The sequence below is a fragment of the Camelus ferus genome, chromosome 5 (genome assembly GCF_009834535.1).
Source record: "Camelus ferus isolate YT-003-E chromosome 5, BCGSAC_Cfer_1.0, whole genome shotgun sequence".
Taxonomy (NCBI): domain Eukaryota; kingdom Metazoa; phylum Chordata; class Mammalia; order Artiodactyla; family Camelidae; genus Camelus; species Camelus ferus.
The window spans coordinates 12,674,089-12,701,674 of record NC_045700.1 but is presented as its reverse complement, the minus strand read 5'-3'; the positions used below and the strand labels follow the sequence as shown (position 1 = coordinate 12,701,674).

The window sequence follows — 27,586 nt, the reverse complement described above, 5'->3', positions numbered from 1 at the left end:
AAAGCTGCTTTAGGGGTCGGCCTGGGTCCTACTAAAGGGGACCTTTATCTTCTTAGGTTAAGTTTTCTACAGTGTTTCTCGGGCTTTTTGTGGTGGAAGGTAGTTTTTTGTTTTTGCTCTTAATTTTTAAGCTTCCAATTTATCCCAGACCAATACCTGCTTCTGCAGGCTCATGTGATAAATTCAGCCACATCCAAAGAGATCAGAATTGGTAGGACAAGAAGGTTCATTTGGCTGTCATTGTGGTGTGTTTCTAAAGGCTCATTCAATTTCTCTGTTTTCTCATTGGCACAGCAGTTTGTGGGGCCACAGGCCACACTGGGAACCAAAACTAAGAAATATGATTAAACTGAGTATTTGTTAACTCAAACCCCTCTCTTTGCTTACTCTCAAATCTTTGCCTCCTACCCTGCTTCTCACCATCACCTGCTACATACTTTCTTATCCTTATTTTATCTCTTCTCACATAATGCAGAACCAAACAATTATATTTAACATGGAAAGAGGATGAGATAATGTAGAAAACAAGAGCAGAAAACAACAGCAAGTCCCTAGCCCCGGCAATCACACCCCACACCAACCCCCCTCTACTGATGACGATAAGTATGTGAGGTGTTAAGTATTTTCTGGCTAGACCTATGAATGAAATACCATTCAAAAGCTGAAAATACCCAACAATTAACACCTATTATCCATTTGCCACGATTATAGGGAGCAGGTATAATTGAAAGGGATTCATATCTTTCAGCTTTTTATTTTTTTAATTTTTTTTTAACTTTAGGGGAGATGTAATTTGGTTTGTTTATTTATTTATTTAGTGGAGGTATTCAGGATTGAACCCAGGACCTTGAGCAGGTGAAGCACCTGCTGTACCTCTGAGCTATACCCTCCCCCATCTCTCCAATATTGGGGGCAGTGGTTTGTCCTATGTCCTCTTCTCTCTTATGGCTTTAAGAACTATTGATTTTTCAGTCTGTTCAGCTTTTTACATGTTTTTAGGATGGAGTGGCAACTTCCAACCTCACTACATGATGGACCTGAAACCAGAAGACCCCTTATTTATTCCTACTCCCTAAACATAAGGTCTTGTCTCAGAAGACAGCTAGGGCTATGAATACCAAAGCTAATTCATCTCACTATTTCCAGCCTACCTGAAGGGAGAGACAAAGGTAGCACTGTTCATTTGCTCAGAGTTCAGTTGTCCCAGATATGAATGCTAAATATCTATTTAATGAAGTAGAGGCTACATAGTCATACTGAATATTCACAAAGCAGAATTATTTCATTATATATTTAGCTATTTCTTATTAGGAGTATCATTAAAAACATTAAAAAGCATTTGTTATTTGTTACTGCACAGCAAACTAGTTTTTGAGCCCCAAAACCTAGTGACTTAGTCCAAAAATTTATTATCTCCTTTCACTGTTCTGGAGACTGGCAGTGTTACGTGGCTAGGATTGCTTGTTGAATGAATAAATGACCTTGAGTCAGACCAATACATTTCCCTATTGATTATTTCTTCCATTGCTTTTGGTGGCAGTCATTTGGTAAGTATCTGTTGAATAAGTAGATACATAAATGTACCTGAGGACAAATGGTGGTTGATATAGAACAATCTTTCTACCATGGACTATCTCTGTAGTTTCATAATTCACAAACAAACTAGTGATACAAATCTCAAATTTGTCTGCTCATTTAAAGAAAAGTCCATTGGCTTTGCTAACAACAAATATTTCAGTGCTATAATTAGATTGAATTAGCTGATTGAAGTTTCAGAGGAAAAGCATAAATTTCATTATATTATTTTTGTTTTTAAATATTAGTCACTATTTATTTTGGGCTTACTGTATTAAAGACAACATGCAATATTTTGGGAGGTAAAACAAAAAGTACTTAAAAATACTTTGAAAAGTATCTGTCCTTATAAAGTTTGTGCCAAATACATTCTAGCTGATCGAGATTTGCAAGAAAATAATTGGTCAAAGATAAGAGATTACTTCTCTAAACTTAAAATAATAATTTCCTTTAATGAAATAGTATAAAAAATTGCCAGATATTCTTTGTCACTTACCTTGCTGCGGAGCAGTGGTTACATCTTTTCCAACATCACATCTAGTGAATAATTACAACAGAAATCACAAATCCTGGTAATATTATGCCAAACCAAAACCACAAAAAATCCATCATAAACTAGCAGTCAGAATACTGTCTGAGTTCCAAATGCACAAGCAGAAATCCTCCAATTACTTTTATCTTCAAAAGAAACATTTTGCTAATTTAAAATTAGGATTTAAACATGAAGGGCCTTGTTTCCTCCAGGCTTTCTAAACCAAATTAGTATGTGCAATTAAAATCTTCCTTCACCTTCAAATCTTTGAAAATCTAACCAGGCCAATGTTTTTGTCCCAATATTATATTGCCACATCAAGGATATCTTCTTGCCAGCTTCAGTGACTTTTATTTTAAATTTCAGCAAAATGCTCCTTGCATGAACAAGTTTTACTTTATACTGTCCCTAAAGTATACTCAAGATCTGTTTTATAAAATGCAACAAATTATCAGATATCATTCCCCAAAAAACAAATTCAAGTATATTCATTGCAAGTTGATTCATTAATAAAATGTTTAACATATACTATCTCTTCCCTGATTTGAAAATTCTCATGAGAAATCACTTGTTACTTCAGCATGCTTATCTTGAAAAAGTTTCTATTAAAGTTAAGAAATAAAAATGAATGATTCAACAAGAACTATCCTTTTCTTTGCAGAAAGTGAGGCCATGGGAAATGATTTCAAAATATAACACTGTAATTACTATTTTTTGGAAGATATATATGTTAGTAGATATTAGAAAGTTTATGGAAATTATTATTTATATTTATAAGTGGACCAAGTGTTATTTACATTCCTGTATTTTTATTTGAATAATCTTATATAATTAGCAAGGACAGTATAAGTGTAAATATATATAAATTCACACAAGGTTGGATCTTCCACTCAAGATGGTGGAGTGGTAGGACCACGAGCTTGCCTCTCCTTGTGACTACAATGAAATCACAACTGAATGCTAAACAACCATTGAAAAAAGACTGGAACCTAGCAAAAAAGATCTTCTGCAACTGGAAACATAAAGAGGGAACCACAGCAGGACAGTAGGAGGGACATGCTTACGATATAATTGGGCCCCGTACCCCACAGGTGAAGATTTGTTAAGTTGCAGAGGCCCTCCCACAGGAGTGACAGCTCTAAGCCCCACATCAGTCTCCTCAGCTTGGGTCCCAGCATTAGGAAGAGAAGGAGACCCCAGGACATCTGGTTTTGAAGGCCAGGGTGGCTTGGCTCTGGGAGCCTCACAGGACAGGGGGAAATGGAGACTCCATTCACATGGGAGGTGTACAGGGAAACTCACATGCACCAGGTCCGAGGTCAGAGGCAGTGATTTCATAGGAACCTGGGCCAGACCTGCCTGCTGGATTTGGAGGGTCTCCTGGGGATGTTGGGGATGGCTGCGGCTCACTCAGGGGACATAAAAGCTGGTGGCGGACATTCCGGGAGTGTTAATCTACATGAGCTTTCCTGGAGGCTGACATCTTGATTGGATCATTAGCACCAAGACCTGGCCCCACCCAACAGCCTGTAGGAAATCCACAAGCCAAACAACACACAAGGTGGGAACACAGCCACATCCATCATCAGACTTCCTAAGCCACAGAGGCTCTAGACACGCCCTACCCACCAGAGGTCCAGGAACAAGCTTCACCCAGCAGTGGGCAGGCACTGGCTCCTCCTGCCAGGAAACCTGCATAAGCCTCTAGCCCAGCCTCATTCACCAGGGGATAGATACCAGAAATAAGAGAACAATAATCCCGAAGCATGTGAGTTGTATTCCACAAACACACAGAAAGATAAACAATATGAGGCAGCAAAGGAATATCTCCCAGGCCAAGGCACAAGATAAAATGCTATGGCCAACTAAAAGTCTATAATGATAAACTACATATGTTACCAAATTATAATGCAATATTTGTACAGAGAAAACTATATATACAGTTCTCTTATACAATTGAGGTATAATAGTTACCAAAACCATCTTGAGAAATGTGGCTTAATGAAGATTCAAACTGAGTAACAGTTTAGTCTCTTAAATACATTTCTTTCATTGTTACTTAGAGATAATCCAAGCATTCTATGAATATTGAGAAAGTCCCGCATTTCTTGGTGTGGTTTGGGAATTCCAATACATTTTAGATGGAGAAGTTGACTGTGAAAACGTTCAGTGGTAAAGTTGGAGGAACTCTGGTCCAAAGGATGGGATTCCCCTCCATCCACTGGCCTCAGTGCAGCTCAGGTGGAGATGTGACTGAGTGAATGCAGACTGGCAGTTTGGGAGGCCTGAGTCAAGGGGAGGGAACAGCGCGGCTTTAATACCCAGGCCCACTCCTGGGAAACGGACCATCAGGGCTTGGTGCCTGGTCTCCTAGCTGGGTGGTAAAAGCCCCTTGTGATGTGGTGATTCTCATGACCTCTTCCAGGAACTTGTACAATTTTAGCATCTCCACCATCTCTTCTTATTTCGACTGCAGGGATCTCTCTTTAGTTCTTGGACAAGAGAATTGTGTTCCTTCCTCAAACTCAAGTTGACGCTCATTACCATTCTGAAAGTGTCAGCGAGGCTGGGTATATTTACTGACTCCTTCTTTAGCCTGGCATTCTGTTCAGATGTCTCCATCCTGGCATACTCCTTTTTAGCAGCACAAAACTTGTCAATGAGGTGGCATTTCTCCTCAATCTGTGCAGCCAGAGTTTCTGCCAGCTGCTTTTCATGTCTTCTATAAAGGTGACTTCTAACAGACTGAACAAATCTGAAAGTAAATAAGACACCCACTAATAAGCTGAGGACAGGCAGACCCAACACTGTCTCCCATTGGAGGCTCTGGAATGTGAACTGAGAACACAGGCCACTGGGCAGCAGCAATACCAGGACCGGCTCAGCTTCCTAAGGATCAGCCCAGAGCCAAGCTCCACAGAGGACAGCAGCCCCTCCATGGCACTGACCCACCACAGGGCTCTGCCCAGTTACTGTGGATCCACCAGCCACAGCAAGCCCCAGGGGACACCCCAACAGTCCATCTCAAACCCAACCAGCAACTGACGTCCTGGATTGGTCAGTTATCCAGTCAGTGTTTGGGGGAGGGGCTGTGTCAGAGGGGAGGGTTGTAACTGAAATGTCATTCTCTCCATTATTGTCTAATGGTAATTTTTTTCTTAGCTTTATCTTTTTGTCTTTATATCAATATAAAATAAAAATATAGTGAAATGTGTCAATGTCAAGTTTATGGCTTCATAAATCTTTAACCTAACCCTTGACAATATCTCAAATTCAGTGTATGAACCATATATATGAATCATATCCATTAACACAGAAAATACCTCTCTGAAAAAAAAATTCACAGAAGGTTGTAAGAAATATAGAGAAATTTTGATAAATAATGACATTTTAAATATTAATGAAGTTTACTTTCCCATTGGTAGATACAATTTTTTATCATTGTTCAATGCTATGGGAATTAATAACATTTGCCCATGTGTTCTGGATTTGGGGAGAAATAGAACACATGTAATGCTGATTTAGGCTGCTTTGTGGTTGTATGATATCAAAAATTTTTAAACTCATAACAGCTATTCATGATATATTGAAATCTGCATATCATGAGGTGCTGGTATCTAAGAGGGAAGGAGGGTATAGCTCAGTGGTAGAGTGTGTGCCTTGCAAGCATAATCTCCTGGGTTCAATCCCCAGTACCTCCATCAAAAAAGAAAACAAAACCTAATTACCTTCCTCCTCAAAAACAAGCAAACAAAATATATATATCTATTTACAGTGGCATATATCAATTACATCTCAATAAAACTAGAAGGAAAATTTAAAAAATATACAGGGAGCTGGTATCTAAGAAAGCTGACTAAAGTTTAGTGGTCTACAGCTAATTGCTTTTTATATTTACTATAGTAAATATAAAAAATATAGGACCTCTTCATGCAATAGGTGGATTAGATTGCTGAAAGTACCTTATCTTTTCCAAAAAGTGGTGTTCCTCTTTGTAAGAGAACTTATTACATAATTTAATTTATTCCTAGGGTCCTATGATGACTCTGTCCATATGATCATTCACAAACATGTCTTTTTTTTTTAATCGCACGTATTCTTCTCATTGGGCTTATTTATTATTTCTATGTCTTCTCTGACCTCCATCTATTTATTTTCCCAGCAACGCTTCCCTCTTTCCTCCTCCATAGGATAGGATTCTTGTGCTGGCATCCACATTCTCCCTAAAATAATGTATTCCATTTTGAATCTGGAACTTTCCTCACATTATCAAAGGGGAGAGTGTTCCCAGAGCTGTCGTGAAAGACCGCTGCTGTAGGTGGTAGGAGACCGCAAAGCAGGCTGGATGAAGACAGACAAACTTGTATCCATTTTCTACGGCCGCCATAACAAATTACCACAAACGTGGTGGCTTACAAGCAACACAAATTTGATACCTCGCAGTTCTGAATGTTAGAAATCTGACATGGCTCACGTTGTCCATAGGGCTGTGTTTGTTTCTGGAGGTGTTAGGGGAGAATCTCTGACTGTTTCAGTCTTTTAGAGGTCATCCACATTCCTCCATGGTTCATGGCCTCTTCCACCTGTCTTGAAAGCCAGCAAAGTTGCAGCTCTGTGACTCTTCTTCCATAGTTACATCTCCCTCTCAGACCCAGCCTGGATGTCTCTCTGCTTTTAAGGACTCAACGTGATTAAATTTGGCCCAACTGGATAATCCAGTATAATCTTCCCTTCTCAAGGTCCAGACATTTAGTCTCATTTCCAAAGCCCCTTTTGCCAAGTAAGATAGCATATTAATTCACAGCTTCTGGGAATGATGACATGGGTGTTTGGGGGTACTGTTATTCTGCTTACCAGGAGCATTACAGATTTTGACACAATAAATTAGGAGTGAAAGATATAAATTGAGATCTGAATTGATTTTCTCCCCATAATTCAAGGAAATTTCCTCCCTATGTTTTAGTCAGATTTCATTCAAGTTTCTCTCTTCTATCCTGTTTCTTCAAGTCCAATCACCTTATATCCACCCCTGTGCCAAAAACTTGCCTCCACCTATCATTAGCTTCTTATTGGATTCTTTTTCTTTCTCTAAGAATTATTTTTAAAAAATATCCCCAGGTCTATGGCTCTCAATCCTGCCTCATTCAGTGAGAGAAAACATAACAGTCTTCTCAGTAAACTGTAAGATGATAGATTTTCACTCTTCAAGATGTGTTGGAGGTTAAAAGAAAAAAAAGGTTATAGATACTTCCTCATTTTTAACCTGGATCAGGGCTGAAATGCATCATCTGCTACATTAGTGACTTGAACTTCTCCTGAGAATTTCTACAGTTTTTTTTTTTAGCTTTGGTGTTTGGTTTAGACTTCTCATTTTCTTTATATAAGATTATTAGTACATTAATCTAACATGTAAAGTGGTATGGTATTTGGAGAGTACATTTGATTTTTAGATTAAACAATGTGATTAAGATTCATTACCAGCTGTTTGAACATGGGCTATTTATTTTATTTTACTTTATTTAAAATTTAAAAAAAAATTAAAGTTGATTGGCAATGTTGTTTTAGTTTCTAGTGTACAGCATAGTGATTCAGTTATACGTATATATTCTTTTTCATTATAGGTTATTATAAGTTATTGAATATATTCCCTGTGCTATACAGTAGAACCTTGTTATTTATCTATTTTATATGTAATAGTTTGTATCTGCTAATCTGAAACTCCCAGTTTATCCCTCCCCTCTTTTCTCTTTTGGTAACCATCAGTTTGTTTTCTATGTCTGTGAGTTCGTTTCTGTTTTGAAAATAAGTTCATCTGTGTCATTAGAATCTACCACATATAAGTGATATCATTTGATATTTGTCTTTGTCTTATTTACTTCACTTAGTATGGTCATCTTTAGGTTCATCTATGTTACTGCAGATGGCATAATTTCATTCTTTTTTATCGCTGAGTAGTATTCCATTATGTGTGTGTGTATACGTATATGTGTATATATGTTGTGTGTGTGTATGTGTGTATATATATCTATATCTATCTATCTATATCTCACATCTTATTTATCCAGTCATCTGTTGATGGACATTTAGGCTGCTTCCATGTTTTGGCTATTGTAAATAGTGCTGCTATGAACATTGGGGAGTATGTGTCTTTTTGAATTAGAGTTTTCTCCAGGTATATGATGGGCTTCTTATTTAAACTGACTTATTGATTCTGTCTTATAAAATAGAGTCAAAAATACCTGATATTTTACTTTCGAAGTTGAAGAGCTGATAAAAGCATAAAATATTTTAAATTGCATTATTACAAATTGTGATTAAACTGTTTAAAGTAGTTTCTGAAAAATAATTCTAATTACAGATTAATTTATATTTAAGATTAAAAAATGAGATAAAAAGACAGATATATGTTATAACTTGCCCTTATATTTCTTCTTTTTTTCTTGTATTCTATATATTTATGAACATTCTGTAAACTGTAATTCTTATCATTAGAAATAATGATATTTATTATTAATTATTATTAATTATTATTAATTAATTAATAATTATTTTCTTCTTATTGTTGAGTGAGAGAAACCCTTTCCTGGAAAGACCAGGTAATTCGTCATCTCAGTAAGAGTCAAGGTGCTTACACATAGAAATCATACCCACAGGAAGTATAAATATAAACAGAAAGAAAATGTGATAAAAACACTCAGTGTCTACAAATAGAGGCTGAATTTTCCAAAGATATGAAAAGAAGATTATGAAATTCAGTATTTCTCATGATAGTGACTATTTATTAAGGTGTTCTATATGAAAGGTGAATTATATATTGAGCAATATAGAAAAGTTTTCATTGTTAAGAGTCATAACAAGCCTGTGATTAAAATATTTCTATTTTTCGGATGAGAAACCTGGGACTCTGAAATTAAGTAGCATCCTTGAAGGTACACAGGCCCTAAAAACGGCTGTGCCAAGTTGTAAATCCAGGTCAGCTTGATTTTGAAGCCTGTGCCCTCATCAACTCTGCTTCAGGAAGAGGTCTGCAAGGAAATGATGCAATTTGAATTAAGAGGGATTGGCAGCTACTGAGACCTTTCAATGCTCGACCCAAATTAGAAACACTGCTCAATATATATTCTTAGCATTTTGACATCTTTTTATAGCAAGAATAAATGATGAATACTTGTAATCATTTGCTAAAAGCTGTGATTATAGCAAGAAGCCTCCTTTGTTTAATTTTGGTGTGATTCTGTTTAAAAATAGGTACTTGTATTGTCTCTTAAAAACGAACAGAAACACCCCCTTAACTAGCTTTCAAATAGAAGACAATAACCCTAAGACTAGACTCACAATATGGGGGAAAAAAACAAAACTCTTCAATTCCCAGTGCTCACTCCACAAAGGGTTTCAGTAGCTGTTTAATTAATATCTGGTTTTATGTTTCATATTCATTTAGGTGACAATAATAAAACATCTCACTAAGCTTATGGCATACTTTGCAATTATTAAAATTCCGGAGGAGAGATTCTAAACTTGAATTCCAACTATGACCCACAAATATCAGAGATACACATTCCAGAAGCCCATGTGCATGGCTTGATGTCTTCAATTTATTTTACATTAAATAAAAATTACACATCAACTGAAATGAGTGCATTGATGATGGTAACATTTGGCATCAAAAAGTATTTTTAACTTTGGAGTATAATTGTTTAATTTTGAAATGATACCTTGAGCAGTCCCTTCTTAGAACGAAGCATAATGAATTTTCTTGTTCAAAATACTTGGAAAGATTCCCAAGTTCGGAGGGTAAAACACAAAATCCTTACTGTGGTCCAAAAGACCCTCTAGGATATGACCCTAGACTACCTTTCTAGGCTGACGCTCCTGGTGTCTCTAGTCTAGCTATAAACAGTTTCATTTAATTATATGAACTTCCTAAGTGTTTTCTTGCCTCCAAAATCTTTGTACATATAATTTCTCTGGTTAGAACATTATCTACTATATATGTGACTAACTCTTACTTAGCCCGAATTCTCAACTTCAACATAACTTACTTTTCATTATTGAATATTTCCTCATTTGCATCACAACTTTGTACTTATGGAGTGCTGATATGAGCCAGACACTGTGAAGAGGGGTGAGACATGGCAATGAAGGTAATTGTTCAAAATCCCTTTTTCATTGGCTTGGTTATAATTACTGTACATCATTCAGAGAAGCAAGCTCTGGTGATAATGAAGTGATAGGCCAATTTTATTTTCATTGATATTTTGACGGAATTCCCCTGAGAGTTCTGTTTACTAAAGCTCTTAGCCAATATATAAGAACTTGACTCAGTGTAATCTTCTTAGAGAAAGTAATTTATGTAATGTATCATGTTATTAATAGTCCTTCAAAGAAAAGAACATTTCATCCTGGAAAAAATGCATTGAACAATTTTACAAGTACTGGGGCTGGAGAAAATGATGAGATCTATGAAATTCCAACTCCCATTTTTTTTTCCTCTCCATTTTATCTTCATACCTGTGCAATTTAGGTTTACAGACACTCTCTGTAAACTTTCATTTTGTGAACTTTTTGCTATTGTTCTTAATTATTAAAGTAGTTATCTTTACAATTAGTCTATAATCACTCTTTTTTATGATTGCACTTGTAAATTACTGTTAACAATCACTGTTACAATATTGTTTATAGCACCACGGAAGAGTCATAACTTTTTGCAACCTTTTATTAAAGCTACATACACGTCTTCCCTGTAAAACTCTTAGGATATTTTGTTCTGTAAACTCACTGACAATTTTATCTGTCCTAAAAGTGTCCTCCTTCACTGCTTCTGAAGTGTGTGTAGGGGTGTTGATGGAGATTGGTGGGAACAGAAATTAGATTGATATTTCAGTGTCCTGGGATTTGATTAACAAGTTGAGGTTCACATTCACTGTTTCACGAAACAATAGCTTTCACCCAATCAGATTTAAATTTTTATAATTATTCATCTAAGAGTGATAACATTTTTAGTCTATATGCATGTTAATTCTGCTCCTTCACTTTTGCTCATGTATACCTTTATTGAGGTGTGCTAGCTACATGCTAACCTAATCCCAAGTGCAAAATGATTAATCTGTTCATTTATTCAACAAATATTAATGGACTACATAATTAGCCCGAGGGATTCAAATTCATAGACTAGGACTTGAAGAGTTTGTGCCTAATAGAATAACCAGAAAAGGAAATAAACAAATGAAACCTAAAAATGCCACAATATATGAAAATCCAGCGTGTTATTAAAATATAGAGCTATGACAAAATAAAAATTTTCCCAGATTTGCAGGTGTTAACAACTATATATAAAATAGATAAACAAGTTTCTACTGTATAGCACAGGGAATTATATTCAATATCTTGTAGTAACCTATAATAAAAAAGAATATGAAAAGGAATATATGTATGTATATGTATGACTGAAATGTTACGCTATACACCAGAAATTGACACAACATTGTAAACTGACTAGACTTCAGTTAGAAAAAAATAACCTTTTTCAGGAGTATGAGAAAAATTTTCTTTAATAGGCAGTCATTGGGTTGAGTTTTGAAGAGTGGATAAGAGTTATGAAGATATGAGGAAGTGTTTCATGCGGAAGGAAGACGTGTTCAAAGAAGATGTGTCCATGTGGTTGACCAACATAGGACATACATTGTAACTGCAGCTGAGAACGTGGGTAATTGATTACCTAATGAGAGGCAGAATAGGAAGGGTGAGCACAAAGTTATGGACTTGTCAAGGGGGGAGGGTATAGCTCCATGGTAAAATGTGTGCCTAGCATGCAGGAGATCCTGGGTTCAATCCCCAGTACCTCCATTAAAAATAAACAAATAAGCCTAATTACCTCCCCCCACCAACAAAACAAAACAAAACACACAAAAAATTTTTTTTCAAGTTATGGACTTGTCAAACTACCATAAGGAATTTGGACTTAACAGATCCTGTAACAAAATTCCACAGATGTATACCTTAAATCTGGAGTTTAATTTCAACTCTCTGTAAAACCAGGAAACATTACTCAGGAACCCTGACAATTTCCTGCCACACACACAAAAAATGACAAATAACTGTTTCCACTGCCATTGTGTGCTGTTTTCCTTTTTCACAGTGAGAAATATCCTAGCCCTCCTCAAGACTTCTTCCTGGGCTCTGATTTACCTACCTTCCTACCTCCTCAGTGATCTTGTTCCCCTAAATATTCCTTGCTCCAGTATCTCTAACCTTTCCCTACTACTGGGTCATCTCCATCTCATCAAACTCACTTATTAAGATAAACAGACTAACAAATAAATACATTTTAGGGAGCAACTGCTCTTGACAAGAGGTCTGGGAAAGAAATGTGGTAGACTTTATTGAAATGTGTGCAAGGAAAAATATTTATGTGATCCTCATTTCTGCCTGTTGGTATGATAAAGATATAAAAGATTCTTAAACTTGAAAAGACAGAAATTATACAATACAAATAAAACTATAAAAATCATAACAAATATTAATGTCAAAGTAAGATAATTACAAAAACTTATCCTAGCTGAAATGGGCTAAAATCTGATTTATCTTTGTTAGAACACATTAAAAAAAATCAGCATTACATATTAAACCATAAGGTGGGTCTAAAACTATACTTGGAGTAAAATTCAAAGCTGTAAAATATTCAGTAGGAAAGAATGCAGTATTCAACTTACTGTATGAAAATTAAGGAAAACAGGAGAGTTAAGTTAACTCAAGATGAAGTAGGATGCTAAAGAAATAGAAGGCAACAATACATAAAAGGTAAAATTGCTTTAAATGCAAAGGCTTTATGGACATCTAGGAAAAGAAAGTTTTCTCAACCCTCTTTGAGTCCCTGGCTGGGTCTGAAAAGTAAACTGACAAAGACTGATTAATAAGAGAAAAGCATAAAAACGTTATTGAGTTTTTACATTACATAGAACACTTTAAAAGAGAGTGAAGACCTAAAGAAGAGACCAAGCTAGGAATTTTTTATACTAGTCAGACAAAGAAACAACAAATTTGTGAAAAGATGACAAGACAAAGTGGTTGGGGTGAAGAGGATAAAGCAGTGAAGGCTAACGAGGGAGATCAGGATTAGTTTAACTAGGTTTATTTGCACAGATTGCTCATCCCCAAATTCTCCATCTCTGGTGGTAAGAATGTCTTCCCTCCTCCTGGTACACAGAAGGTAACTTTCATATGAAAGTTTTATGACCTGTTTCAGGGAAGAAGAGTGAAGGGGATGAGGTCAGAGTGACCTCCCTGCTTCCGGTCTTTTCTCAAACCCTTTCACCTTAAGATACCCAGCATACCAAGGTGCCATAGTTCGGGACAGCATGTTCTGAATCTCATCAAAAACATCTAATCAAAATAAATGGCAAAGTGTAGGCATGCATGTAATATGAATAAACAAAGCAACACAAACCCCCAATACATAAATAAAATGTTATTTGGAATTTGCAAGAACAAAAGTCAAATATAGAAAAATGTATAAAATGTCTTCTATTAAGAAGACAATGTTAGGTGCAAATCTGTGTTAATGTATACGAAATAAAATTCCTTTGTATGCTTCTGGGATGATATATATTACTAAAACCAGGGAGGAAGCAGTATAAATTTAAATAAGCCAATACCTGTAAAAGAAATGTCTACATTTTTCAAAAAACTATATCCCCAAACAGCCATGGGCCCAGATAGTTTCTAAGAAAGCTATTTGTAAAAATTCTCTTTGTGTTTTTTCTGAACTTGGAGCTGTGATAAAAATACAAAGCTGGTTTGAGCTCAGGTGTAAAGAAAATTTCAGAGCAGATGGTTTTCCTCCAGTAGGAATGAAACCAAAGTCCAAGTTTGAAACTGTAAGTGTTCAATGTATTTCACAGACTAGGGAAACTTCATAATAGTCAAAAGACCCGTGTCATAAGAATATTTCGGTGTTAGACTTCTCTTCCTTATTAATATTAAGAATTTGAGTTGATAGTTGTTACATACCTTCATTCCTGTCTTGGTCTTCAAAAAAAATACATAAGCAAAAGATAAGAAAATGATATTGCCTAAATTTTTAAAATTTAAAAGTTATCATGGTTTAAGATTCTTGATAGTCCTGTAGCATTTTTAGTTCTGACCAAGAGAAGAAATTCAATCTAAATGTAGGAAACAAAGGGAAACAGAATTTGCCCAATTGAAAAAACAGATAAAAAGTCAATCTTATAATGATTTCCTTATGCTGAGACTTATGGTGGTAAGCACAAATATACTCATATATGTAGTATGGGGTTAAGAAAACATGTAACAAATTTATCTTCTTAACTATTTTAGCGTACTACACAGTATTGTTAGATACATGCACATTGCTGTAAAACACATCTCTAAAACTGTTTCATCTTGCATGATTAAAGCTCTCTACTCTGAACAATTTCTCCTTCCTGTTCCACCCAACCCTTTGCCAACCATCATTCTATTTTCTATTTTTATGGGTTTGATTACTTCATATACATCATATAGGTGAAATCATTAAGCATTGGTATTTTGCAATTGGATTATTTTACTTAGCATGATGACCTCAATTTCATCCATGTTGTAGCATAGGCCAGAATTTCCTCTTTTTTAAAGGCTGAATGATATTCTGTCATATGTATACACTACTTTTTCTTTATCCATTCATCTGTGAATGGACATTTAGGCTGATTCCATGTTTTGTCTATGGTGAATGATGCTGCAATAAACATGGGTGTACAAATATCTCTTTGAATAGAATCCTGTTCTCAATTCTTTTGAATATATACCCAGAAGTGAGACTGTTGCATCATATAATAGTCCTATTTTATATTTTTTGACAAACCTCCAGTTTACCATAACAGATGCACTATTTTACAATCTCATCAATGCTACACAAGGGATTCAATTTCTCCTCATCCCTGCCACATTTATTATTATTATTGTTGTTGTTATTGTTATTACTTTTATAGTGGCCAGCCTAATGGATGTGAGGCTGTATCTTATGGTTGTGTTGGTTTAGATTTTTATGATGATTGGTGATGTTGAGCATCTTTTCATATGCTTGTTGGACGTTTGTATATCCTTTTTTCTGAGAAATATCCATTGGTTTTTAGTTGTTTTTTTCATATTTATATATTCTGAATATTAACCTCTTAGCCAATGAATAGTTTGCAAATATTTCCCTCCATAGGTTGCCTTTTTACTCTGTTGATTTGTTTCCTCTGCTTCACAGAGTGTTTAAGTTTGATGTAGATCTGTGTATCTATGTTTGCTCTTGTTGCTGATATTTTTGGTATCATACCCAAGAAAACACTGTCCGTTCCAATATCATGAAGGTTCCCCCTGCATTCTTCTGGGAGTTTTACAATTTCAGGTCTTACAATTCGGCCTTTAATCCATTTTGGGTTAGTTTTTATAAATGAAGTGAGTTAAAGGTCCCTGTTCATTTTTTTGCATGTGAATATCCAGTTTCCCCAACGCTATTTACTGAGAAGACTGTCCATTCCCCCTTGTGTGGTCTTGGTACTTTGGTCGAAAATCATTTAACCATACAGTTGAATGTTGATTCTGAACTTTTATTCTGTTGCATTGGTCTCTATATCTTTACGCCATGATTATACTGTTTTGTTTACTGTAGTTTTATAATATGTTTTGGAAACTGGAAATACAAGGCCTCTAACTTCGTTCTTCTTTCATAAGATGATTTTGGCTATTCTGGGTCCTCTTTGGGCTCACCCTACTTGGAGTCCTCAGAGCGTCATGAATGTAGATGTCCATTTTCTTTCTCAGACTTGAACGTTTTTCACCTTATTTCTTCAAATAAGCTCCCTTTCCTTTCCTGCCATCTTCTCCTTCTGAGACTTTCAAAATGCATGTACTGGTCCACTTTATGGTCCTACATGAGTCTCTAAGGCTTTTTCACTTTTCTTCATTCTTTTTTCTTTTTACTCCTCTGATTCAGTAATTTCAAATAACCTGTCCTTGAGTTCTGTTTTGTTTTTTTCCCCTGTTTGGTTATGTCGTCTTTTGTACTCCTTTAGTAAATCTTTCAATTCCATTATATTCTTCAGCACCAGAATTTCTGTTTGTGTTTTTTTAAAATAGTTTTTATCTCTATTGATATTCTCCTTTTGTTTGTGCATCATTTTCTTGATTTTGTTTAGTTGACTGTCTGAATTTTTTTGGCAGCTCATGGAGCTTCTTTGACAATGGTTTTGAATTTGGGCAGGGGTTAATTCATAGATATCTGTTTTAGGTGGTTGATTTCTAAAGATTTGTTTTATTCCTTTTATTTGGTCATATGTCCCTGTTCCTTTACATTTTGCTGAGTTATATGCATGTGAGAAAAATCACCATCATTCTCAGTCTTTGCAAACTACCTTTGAACAGGGCAATACTTAGTAATCAGCTTAGCTAGAGATTCAGGGAGACTTTGAAACATCTTTTGGGGTCTGACAGTTCTCTTGGTTTATGAGTGTAATTTCCCAGAGAGGTTTCCTGGTTTGTTTCTCAGGAGTTCATGATCTCTTGCTCCCTCTGGTGTCTGTCTGTGATACAGCAGATTCCGTGGTGCTAGAGCAGCATACCTTTCCACGCTTGTTTTTTCTCAAAGTTCCAGGCATCCAAAGTACACCCGCTGCTCCCTGTTAGCACTCTGAGTCAGCTAGGATAAAAATAAGTCCCTTGGGCAGCCCCGGAAAAAACAGAATCCCAGGTGCCTGCTCTACTCTTTTCCTTTCCCGCCCAACGAGAAGCCACGAGTTGGGATCTTTCTCCCAATCACACTAAGCCACACCCGTCCTCTGTGGACTGCAGGTCCTCTGGTACCACCCCAAGCTGCTGCCACTCTCGTGGCCCCCAGGCATCCAACTCTGCTGGTTTCATCAGTGCTCCAAGCGAGGCAGACAAAAGTCAGTCCCTCAGGCAGCTCTTCAGAAAGCTAGGGCATTGCACAGGAGTCCATTCTCCTCCTCCTCTCCTCGGGGAGAGGCCATGAGCCCGGCTTCTCCCAGGCGGGTCGATCTTTGTCAGGGCGGGAGTGGCGTGATTGAGGCTCCAGTGAGATGACTCTTCCGACAGGTTTCAAAGTGTCTGTTCTGGGTTTTGCCCACACATGGGGTCCCGCAGCTTCTTAGATGATTTCTACAATTCTTGTGGAGATATTTTGGTTCCTATACTGTTGTAAGTTGGTGTCTCTATGAGGGAATGACTCCTGAGACTTCCTATTCCAGCACATTTCTGACCCGAATATACTTCTTTAGCAACATTTATACTGGCAGACAAATGATTTAATGTTTCCGTGTTTAATTTAGGAAAAATAAATATCTCTATGTATGAAAAGAACAAAAAATAATTCATCCTCAATTTGGGCATTCCCATTCTGTAAACTTGGCTCTGCCAAGACGCCAAAGGTGTATTTTAATCTAGCAAAGCAGAGGTAATTATCAGTGTTTATAGAGTTTATTCTTCCTAAGGACTCTTGCACATCTGTTTCTATGTTTAGAAATGTCAATGTAAAACTAACCAAAAATACGAGTTTTATTTTTGCCCCTGAGAAATGATGATAGTATTTTGTGAGATTCCTTGGAGTGCTAAAATCACCTTATTTAGGTTTTGTGAGCATGGCTATTCTGCATTTTTAGTTTCATATTTTCATCGTTTTAATTAAAATATACACTAAAATAATCATGAAAAATTAGACACCCATTGCTGCAATGGGAGGAACAGGGATTTGGGAGTCACATTGGCCTGGTTTGGAATTCTTCATTATGTTTTTCTTTTACCTGTGGAACTTAGTGAGTTACTTTGACTCTTTTAACCTTAGTTTCTACGCATGCAAAACAAGAATAAAGACGTTTACGTTCGATTATTATGAGAATTAAAATCAGATCAAGTGCCTTTGTAAGCTAGCAAGTAGAATTCTCTACATTCAGTAAATTTTAAGCTTTATAATAGCAAAAAAAAAATTTCTTTGAATTACCAGTTCAAAACTAATTCTTTTCATGGGCTGTTTTTTGAAGGCTATAAGATGTGGCATAAAATCATGGTAAGGATTTACCACAGTACAAAAAATGGAATGGAGACTTGTTAGAAAAATAAATCCAAAACATTCTGTGCATGTTGTTTAAAAGGTAATCTCAGTTTTCCGACAAGAATAAATTTTTTTTTATTTTAATTTTTTTTTTCCAGAGGAAAATGCAAACACTGTCCCTCAGTCTCACAAATTATGCAGTGGAGTTTCCGACATTTGGGGAAATCGCAGGGGTCAGCACATCCAGAGTGCGATGTATGAGCCTCACCCTGGGAAAGCCACCTTTGTGATCATGGTATCTCCCCATGTATACAACATTTTTTAAAATTTATGAAGATGCTATTAAGAGCATAGTACTATCTGAAGTGATCAAGTATTGAAAAGAACTTCTATTACTAAGCATCATGATACCTTACTTATTTAAAGAATTATATTTTTATATTGGATTTCCCCAGAATCTTCATGGCTAGCAGAAGTATTTTCTAGTATCCGTAAAACCTCTATATTTTAAATTGTCTCTAGAATAATGAAAGCACAGTGTAATCATTAGTCTAATAACTATATTGATAGTTACTGCCAGGAAATTTCAGTATCAACATTTATACTTATATTTCAGATTTTGTTGACGCATAAAGGTTTTACTTCATCACAGACTAATAAAAACACACAGAGGCAAACTTACTGTAAAACGACCCACTTAAGCTAATTGAAGGACAAATAATATCTGGGAACAGCATCAATGAAGAAACCATAGATCAAACAGAAGAAAATTGTGGGAGCATTGAACCATTACCTGGCGACCAGCAAATGTACTAAAATGCCAAACACCCTACAATCTGACTATCATCAGTCAGGACTCTGTTGGTGTCCATGTGCACATTCATAAAATATTACTGAGCTCTAATTTGTCAGCAGTTTCATTTCAGCAAAATGATAGCATGTGTTATATTAAATCATTCTCAGCAATTTAAACAAGGGTTTATAGTCATATTTGCAGATTTTTCTAGTTGCATAACAGCTATAGAGACTATAACATGGATTTTGCACTTATATACCCAGTCATATTAAGATTAAAAACAATTTAAGGTAATAATTTTTTTCTCCCTTAAAATATTCTGAACATATACAAGTCTGAGAAGAAACACAGATGGAATGCATGATGGTAACTCGGGTATAGTCAGTTTCTGATGTATCCATAGGCTTCTCACTGAAGGAGGATTAATAAAATGGCCACATTTAGACTAACAGATTGCTCATTCTTGTGCCCTTAAAATGGTCAACTGACCTGGCTGATCAGTTGCTATTCACAGGTCCGTTGTTAAAATTAAAGCTATTAATTTTACTGTTTCTGCTTTATTCCAGTAATTGAAAAGAATAATCATACTGGGTTTCTCAGTTATTCCCCAGGGAGAAAGTCACAGAACTGTAACCGTACAAAATGGGCTAAATACCAAGGAGACCACACCTTGGATGCCTATGAGATAAAGAGATTGAAAAAGTGACAACCCCTAGACTCTATTAGAATTGGTCACCTGGAGGCGTCATGACGCCATTCTAAGTCTTCTGATGAGAAAATGATTCTGCTGATGGTTATTGATGCTTCGCTGTTTGAGCTATGACTATATAACCGCCCTACCCCATCCCCAAGGTGGGTTCACAGTTTGGAAGGCACCAGCCTGCTGTGAGTCCCCTTTGCCCGGCAAAGTAATAAAGCTGTCTCTTTTCTTCTAAGCTCAAAGACCTTGTCTCTGGGTTTCAGTTTGGCTTGTCAGGGCTGGGGGCCAATATTTTGGCAACATCACTTCCAAAGACACAGACTACACTTCAACTCTTTCTAGGTAAGATGTGAGTAAGGGCTGATTGAGAGGGCAAGGTTAATAACGTATATATACCTCTTGAAGGGGGTTAGCAATTTTGGAAGGCAGACGTTATTATTGCTTGACTCATGGAAATAGAAGTTGAGAGAAAGTCACAATAGTGGACATTTCACAGACAAAAAACAGGTGGGGAATTTAAACCATGGTGAATCTAAACCACTGTTTGTCTGATTCCAAAGTATCTCTAATAAAAAATACTCAACACTGAAAATAAATAGTAAAACATTATCTCATGATAACTGAAGTTTCTTAGTAGAGGTTTTCACTTGGTCAACATAAGAATTTGCTTTTTGAGGGGCAAAACAGTTTAACAGGCACTCGCATTACAATATGACATTATTATCAAAAGAAGGATTTGAAAATTCCACAAGGAATGATGTGGAAGATACCAGTTCATCCCATCAGTACTATCAAAGCATTTTTACTAGTGAATTTTAACTTGTAAATTGAAATTACTGACTCTTACGGAGAGAGAATAATGGACTAGAAGGCGTGATAGTCCTTCTGATAGCTGTATGATTATATTATGTTCTTGAGGTAACAATCTAGAGAAATGCACAGTTTCAATATTCGGAATGCATTCTGCTTTCTACCGGAGTAAAATTTCGTATGTTTGGAGCTGGCTGGTAACTTAGCAAAGCAGATTTACTTCATTATCTGGCTCCCAACTCTCTTCCCAAGGGCTGTCTCCTGACAAGTCCCCTGGGTACCATATGGACCGGCCATACCCTTCCTGTTATTACTCTCTGAAGACAGCAGGCACTTTTATGTTTCTACTTTACTGTATGTGCTGCTCCCTTTGCTAAGAATCTATTCTCTACTCCCTTTATTCGTGGTTTTTTTTTTGTTGTTTTTTTGTTTTTTGTTTTTGTTTTTTTTGTGGGGGAGTAGATAATTAGGTTTATTTATTTATTTACTTTTAGAGCAGGACCTCAGTGTGTGCTACACATGTGCTCTACCCTCCCCACTCGCTTTGTCCTTGATGAATCCCTCCTCTTCCTCTGCTCGATTTAAGCTCTTCTGAAAGGTGATCAGACTAATCCCACACTTTGTGCACTCACTAGAACAGCTTACAACTTTTGCCTCAAGCTTCAAATCGCATCAGATGTTATCCTCTATTAGCAATTACTCCCATGTAATTCTTAAAACCATAACTTCTATTCTAAGCACTTATCTACGGCAAAAAAAAAAAAAAAAAAAAATGTCTTCTCACTTTTATGTCTCTAGCACCCAGCTGGATCATTCCATGAGAGGTCCTAAATAAGCCAGTATGAGTGGATTGATGTGGTTTACGTGAAATAACTAGAATCAAGCCATCAGTCCAGAAGGCAAATGACAACTTTCTTGTTTTCAAGAGAAGAAACAAAGTTTGATTCTAAAATATCAAATCATAGATGGGGCACTTGCCAAAGGACTGGAATTTCATCTTAACAATAACACAAGCAGAAGCTGCTGTGGAAAACAAGGAGTTTTCACTTGCATTTTGTCTGTGTGGTGCTGAATCATTGATATGGATGTTTATATTTGATTCATTTGCTTTTAAAAATATTATTATAAAATTGACATAATGGGTATGTAGAAAACATGCAAAATACAGATAATCATGGGGAGTATATATCACATAACTTATAATCACATTGCATGGAATGTCTAATGTTAACTTTGGGGCACATTTCTTTCCACGTTCACAGACGCATTAGGATGTCATTTTAAAAATTATATTATTTAAGCATTTGTTACAACTCAAACTAGTCCAGGCTAAGCCTTGAGAGATTCAGTGGTGAGCAACATTAGAATCTTTGCCTTCGTTAAACTAAATTAATCAAGATATTAAGAAAATGATTTTAAAAATGTATAATTACAAATAACATAATGTGTTATAAAGGAAAATATATAGCATCAGGACAGTATATGCTGGCTTCATGACCTGGAATGCAGTTAAGGAAAATTTTTACTGAGGCAACAACACATAACTTGAGATCTGAATATTGAAATTTGATGAATTTAGTAATTTGTAAAGATGCTGATGATGCAATGTCAAATAAAACAAATGTCTGATCATATCACTTTTCCTGGATAAATAAAATCCTTCCATACATGTTGATTTTATCACAATGGAAATGGGAAACCGCCGAAAGTTTTTTCACCTAGAGGAATTCAACAGATATGGTCTGGGTTGTTTGATTTTTGTTAAAAATTAGCCACAAAACCTTATTTGCAAAGCAGCTTACATTTCAGATCTACAAATAGTGGCAAAAAAGACATGCCTCAAAGGCCAAAATTATAATACTGGGAAGCAGGAGGAAGATTTATATTCTCATTCAGTTTTGAATCCCCCAGATAATCGTCACTCCTTTGTAAGAATGTTTATTTTACAGCCAACCAAACACAGGTGTGCACTATTTTTATAAAAATCTCTTCAAACATAAATCCAAGCATAAACATAATTGGTAAATCTGTTTATGGAAGACTACCTCAGACTTTCTTTAGGTGAAGAGTTCATGCCATGCATGCCATATGAGGTTTACAGAGCTGTATTTACACTCCATTTCTTTCTCAGAAACACATTTTCTGGAAAAACCTATACTTTTTACCTTGGATCCAGCAAGTTTGAAAGTCAGCCTAGCCTTCTCTAGTGGAGAAGAAATAACTTGATGGAATAACTAGAAAGGAAGAGAAAATGTAAAAATTTCTTCAATTTCTGTCCTACATTCTAATGGTCTAGCAATGTAATATAGTGTTCTTTTTGGGTATGGAAAAAAGAAAAAAGAATGATTTAAAGAACAGGGAGTGATTTTGTGAGATATGAAATAGGTATATTTCTTTCTTTTATTAATGGATGCTTTTTATCTTATTTCTTTTTTCTTTCTTTCTTTCTTTCTTACTTTTTTTTTTTTGGTGGGGGGAGAGGTAATTAGGTTTATTTATTTTTCAATGGAGGTACTGGGGACTGAACCCAAGGCTTCGTGCATTCTAAGCACACACTCTACCACTGAGCTATAAGCCCCCCCCCCTATATATAGTTCTTTATCCTTGTCTTAAGCACATTTCTGCAGTGATTTTTATTTGTCTCCAACCCAATGCAGAAGATGATTGCTTGGCAGTACCCATCGTTACCTACATGAAGAGAATGACACAGACAAGTTTAGGACCTGTGGGTTTCACACTATAAACAGCTATGGAGTCTGAAATTCTCATTCTACATTTCTGTGTGTGAAGCCCAACATTTTTAGAGCAGACAGATGTAGTTTTGCATCCTATTTCTGCTACTTATTCACTGTGTGATTTCAGACAATGACTCAACCTCTCTGATCTGCAAAATGAGAATAATAACATATACCTGACAAGACAATTGTTGGGAGAATAATAAGGGACTGCAGAGAAAACAGAGAGGCTTGAAAGGATTGTGCCTTAGGAGATAGGTTATAAATCAAAGGATAAGATACAGGTTTACCCGAACTTTTATATATATATTTCATCTTGCTCTTGTTTGTTTCTTCAGTGCCTGGCAAACAGTAGGCAGGTGGTCCATATGTGTTGGTTGAGTTAATGAATAAATAAGTAGTTAAGTTAGACTTGAATAATAAGGTAGAAGTAACAGGAGTGGAATTGGTAAAACTTAAAATACTTTTTTGTGCATACATGCAAATACATGTTAAGTATTTGCAAAGAAATACTTAACAAATATTGGTCATTTGTTGGCAATAGGATGTACATATATAATATATAATTTACATATTTTTCTTTTACATATAATATATAATTTATATATCTTTCTTGTTTATTGAAGTACAGTTGATAAAATTTATATATTTATACAGCTAAACACATACATGCATCCATATATATAAGAACAATGGTGGATGGTTTTAATAATGGCACTCTGAGATGACAGACTTACTTTGAAGAATTATTGTGTCAAGAGGCATCTAGGCATTAATATCACAGATGCCTCCAGAGATGGACAATAGTATCTGAAAAGCAGGTATCTCACAAAAATCCTGAAACGCTGTAGGGAAATAAGTGTTGATGGCCTGATGGGAAAGTATAGATGAAAATACAGGATATTTGTGTTTCTGCTTTTCAGCTGAGAAAATGTACGCCTCATCTAATGGATTGTTCCTTTTCATTTTTTCACCTTCCTTCCATCCATTCAGATTCTTACTTTTACCTAGTTTCATCTGAATCCACCACCACAGTTAACAGTAGTTTCCTTCATCCATCGGATGACTGACTAAACATCTCTTTGGACTCAAATGAGCCAACCTCAGTGTAGAAACCTACCTTGATAGTTTTTTAATAATTATCTGAAGCATCTGCCAATCCATGATCATCAATGCAATTTAGAGGTAAGCTCAGGCAGAACTGTTCTCAAGTAGGATTCATTTCCTCTTCACGCACACACTTAAACATATAATAACATTTACTTCTGAGATTTGAAATGAAGGATTTTCTTCTATATTTCTGACAATAAACAGCACTAAGACTTTTTGAAGTCTTAGTTGATTTACAATATTGTCTTAGTTTCAGGTGTATGGCAAAGTGATTTAGTAATAAACATACATATATACGTATATATATTTCTCAGATTTTTTTTTCCATTATAGGTTATTACAAGATCAAATATGTACAGTAAATCCTTGTGGTTTATCTATTTTATATATACTAAGACATTTTAAGTAATCTGTATTTAATAGTATGAACTGTAGGACCATGTTTTAGCATGTACTCTTGAATGGGTAGGAATGCAATAAATCAAGTCAGAAATGGTGGTGAGTACAGTTTTGAGGGCAAGAAAGGTATTTACAGATGAAATATCATGAATGCGAGCTTGTAAGAACATTTTTATGCGTAATGAGAATTCACATCTTTTCCTCCTCACTTACTACTGTGAAATATGCTCATTTTAAAGTTTATAACTAAAAGACAGCAGATGGTAAAAGCAAAGACAAAAGGAATAGGTCACACAAAGTTACAGTAAAAAGATGCATTTCTGCATCATTTCACAAGACGCACCTCAGAATAAAACCCATGCAACAGTTAAATGCTTTTCTACTGATTCAAAAATACTTTACCCTGTTTGTGTCAATCTGAATTATCTCTGTTTTCTATCATTTATTACTAGTTTTGCAAGAATATTAATTAGGATGTCACTTGTATTAATAATTACAGTATAACAAAATTTTTACTATTATAATGTATTATATATTTTATATTTATCTGAATTATTTCTACCCTTAATTATACTTAGAAAACTATTAATATTAATATGATCAACTAAAACACATTATGACTATCTTAATACAAAAGCTTGATCGTATAAACAAAAAGAGAAGACATTTTTGTGCACACCTCTTGAAAGTGATTCAGAAAACAATTCTTATGTTGATTTTTACCAAGCGAAATAAAACTAAGATATATTTTCTGATAACAGCAATAGCTTGTTTTCAAAATAATTTTAAAATACCAAATAATCTTGTCCTATCTCTCTTTAGTATATTTATATCTATTGCAATGGATAATTATCTAGGACAGGAAAAAGAAAAAAAAAGAATTTCAGAATAGAATCAAAAAGGAGAGAATGTCTTTCCTCACAATTTAATTACCAACAAAGTTAAAACTTTCTTCAATGGTAATAAATCTTTGCGTTATGACAGAGTGGTAGTTAGTTCTCTCTCTCTCTCTCTTTTTTTTTTTTTAGTTATGTATTGCTCCTTAAAACCTACAATAACAAATATGACTAGTGAAGTGACTGTAATTTTGTGGACAGTCAAGGATTCTATGACTGAAGTTATCTTTTTTTCTTTTATTTATTTATTTAATTTTTTAAGTGACTATTTTAACATAAGAACATACTGAGCACCCAAACAACTTATATTTGCTCATATGGGTGTTAGTAAGGAACTACATAATCAGGAACTTTCTGAAGATTTCACCTCACCATAAACTTTATCAAAAAGAGAACTCTTGTAAATGCAAACTAAAACAGTGGCGAAAACAAACTCCAGTGAAATTTGGTTGCAAAATGTTTCTATGTAATAGAGAGAAGTTAGACTCATGCCCTTCAGAGTAATTCTTTTATCTTGTCCCTATACATAATTCATATTGGGTTCAAAGTCTCCTGAACTTTGAATAAATATATAGACTTGAGGAAATTAAAATAGAAGAGGAGGCACCCCACCTGGGTAAAAATATAATACCTGGTTATGGATTGGAAATTTGAAAGATAATTTCTTTGTCATCAGGAAAAAAAATAGAAAGCCTTGGAAATTTGAAAAAATTCCATTTTTTAAAAATGAAATTCAATCAGAGTCATTGACTTATAGAAACAAAATAGAATGAGAAGTGATCCTTTTTTCAATATTGGTGACAAGAAAGGACAGTATATTTGACAACTACAGTTTAAAGTTGGTGAAGTGAGGTGTCTTTAAAAACATCTCTTCCACTGCCTTATTTGACATTCACATGCTGTTTCATTTGGGAATGTTGCAATAAAATAAATACAACTCTCCCCTGGAAATTATGGAATCTCCCAGCCTTGCTATAAAAGTGAATTATTTAACTTCTTTGAGTTCCAATAATTTTTAGTTGAAACTTGGAATTAAAATAACTTGAAATATCCTGTAAAATGAAGACTAAGACAAATTCACCAAAAAAAAAAAAAAAAAAAAAAAAACCCTTATGTCAGGAAAGTTTGGAATAAGGCAATAAAGAATTTTATAGGAATACACATGTTAAAATGAGAATTGGGCAGATTTTGAAAACTGGAAAAATACGAGTCAAAGAGGCTATTTTCTCAGCATCTGACCTGTCTTTTGCAGGAGGCATAGAATCTGCAGCCATTTCGTTTTGAGTGTAAAGCATCTTCAATAAGAGTTCAAGAACTCTTTTATAATCCAGTTGACTAAGTTCTTTCTTGATGATTATCAAATGTTAACATGGTTACCAGCACAGTTTCAAAAACAGATTGTCTGGATTCAAATCTAAGCTCTGTTACTCAAGAGCTATATGACCATGGGAAAGCAATGTAACCTTTCTGTTATTTCTCATCTGTAAACGAATTGCTATAAAGACAAAAGCAGCTATTATTTGCAAAGTGCTTGGACAATGTCTGACCCGTAGTAAGCCTGCCATCAGTGTTTGAAAAAAAAAAAATTTGGCTTCTAATTTAGAAGTTCCAATTCATAACTTTTTCCTGAGAGACAGACCACTTTTTTAGGGAAAACAATGCTAGATCCTGAACCTTCAAGTCTGAGGATCATAACTCAGGACTATGATACATTCTCCAAAGTCATTGATGTCAACACAGGAAAGTACTTGATGTGGAGCTAATTAAGCAGTTATGATCACATCTGACTTGCCTTCTGGAAATGAAATTCAATGATAGAAATGGGCTATGATTGAAAGAGCTGGGATGAAAAAGCTGAGACTCAACAATAGTTCTCTGATTCCATAGCCTAAGTTATGTCAATCTAGTCTTTTAATATTTATTATGGATTATGAACTTCAAGCATCTACAGTAAAAGCCGTTGTAGTGTAATGAGCCCCAATACA

At 35.3% G+C, this 27,586-nt stretch overlaps 2 non-coding genes across 2 annotated transcripts; one reads left to right on the top strand and one right to left on the bottom strand.

The window, feature by feature from the left end:
• The first annotated feature begins 5,736 nt into the window (after positions 1 to 5,736).
• On the top strand, positions 5,737 to 5,808 carry TRNAA-UGC. The gene has a single exon. It is a non-coding gene; the product is annotated as a tRNA-Ala (tRNA).
• Positions 5,809 to 18,310: 12,502 nt separating this feature from the next.
• Positions 18,311 to 18,470, bottom strand: LOC116663911. Its single transcript, XR_004320272.1, has one exon. It is a non-coding gene; the product is annotated as a U1 spliceosomal RNA (small nuclear RNA).
• Positions 18,471 to 27,586: the final 9,116 nt, after the last annotated feature.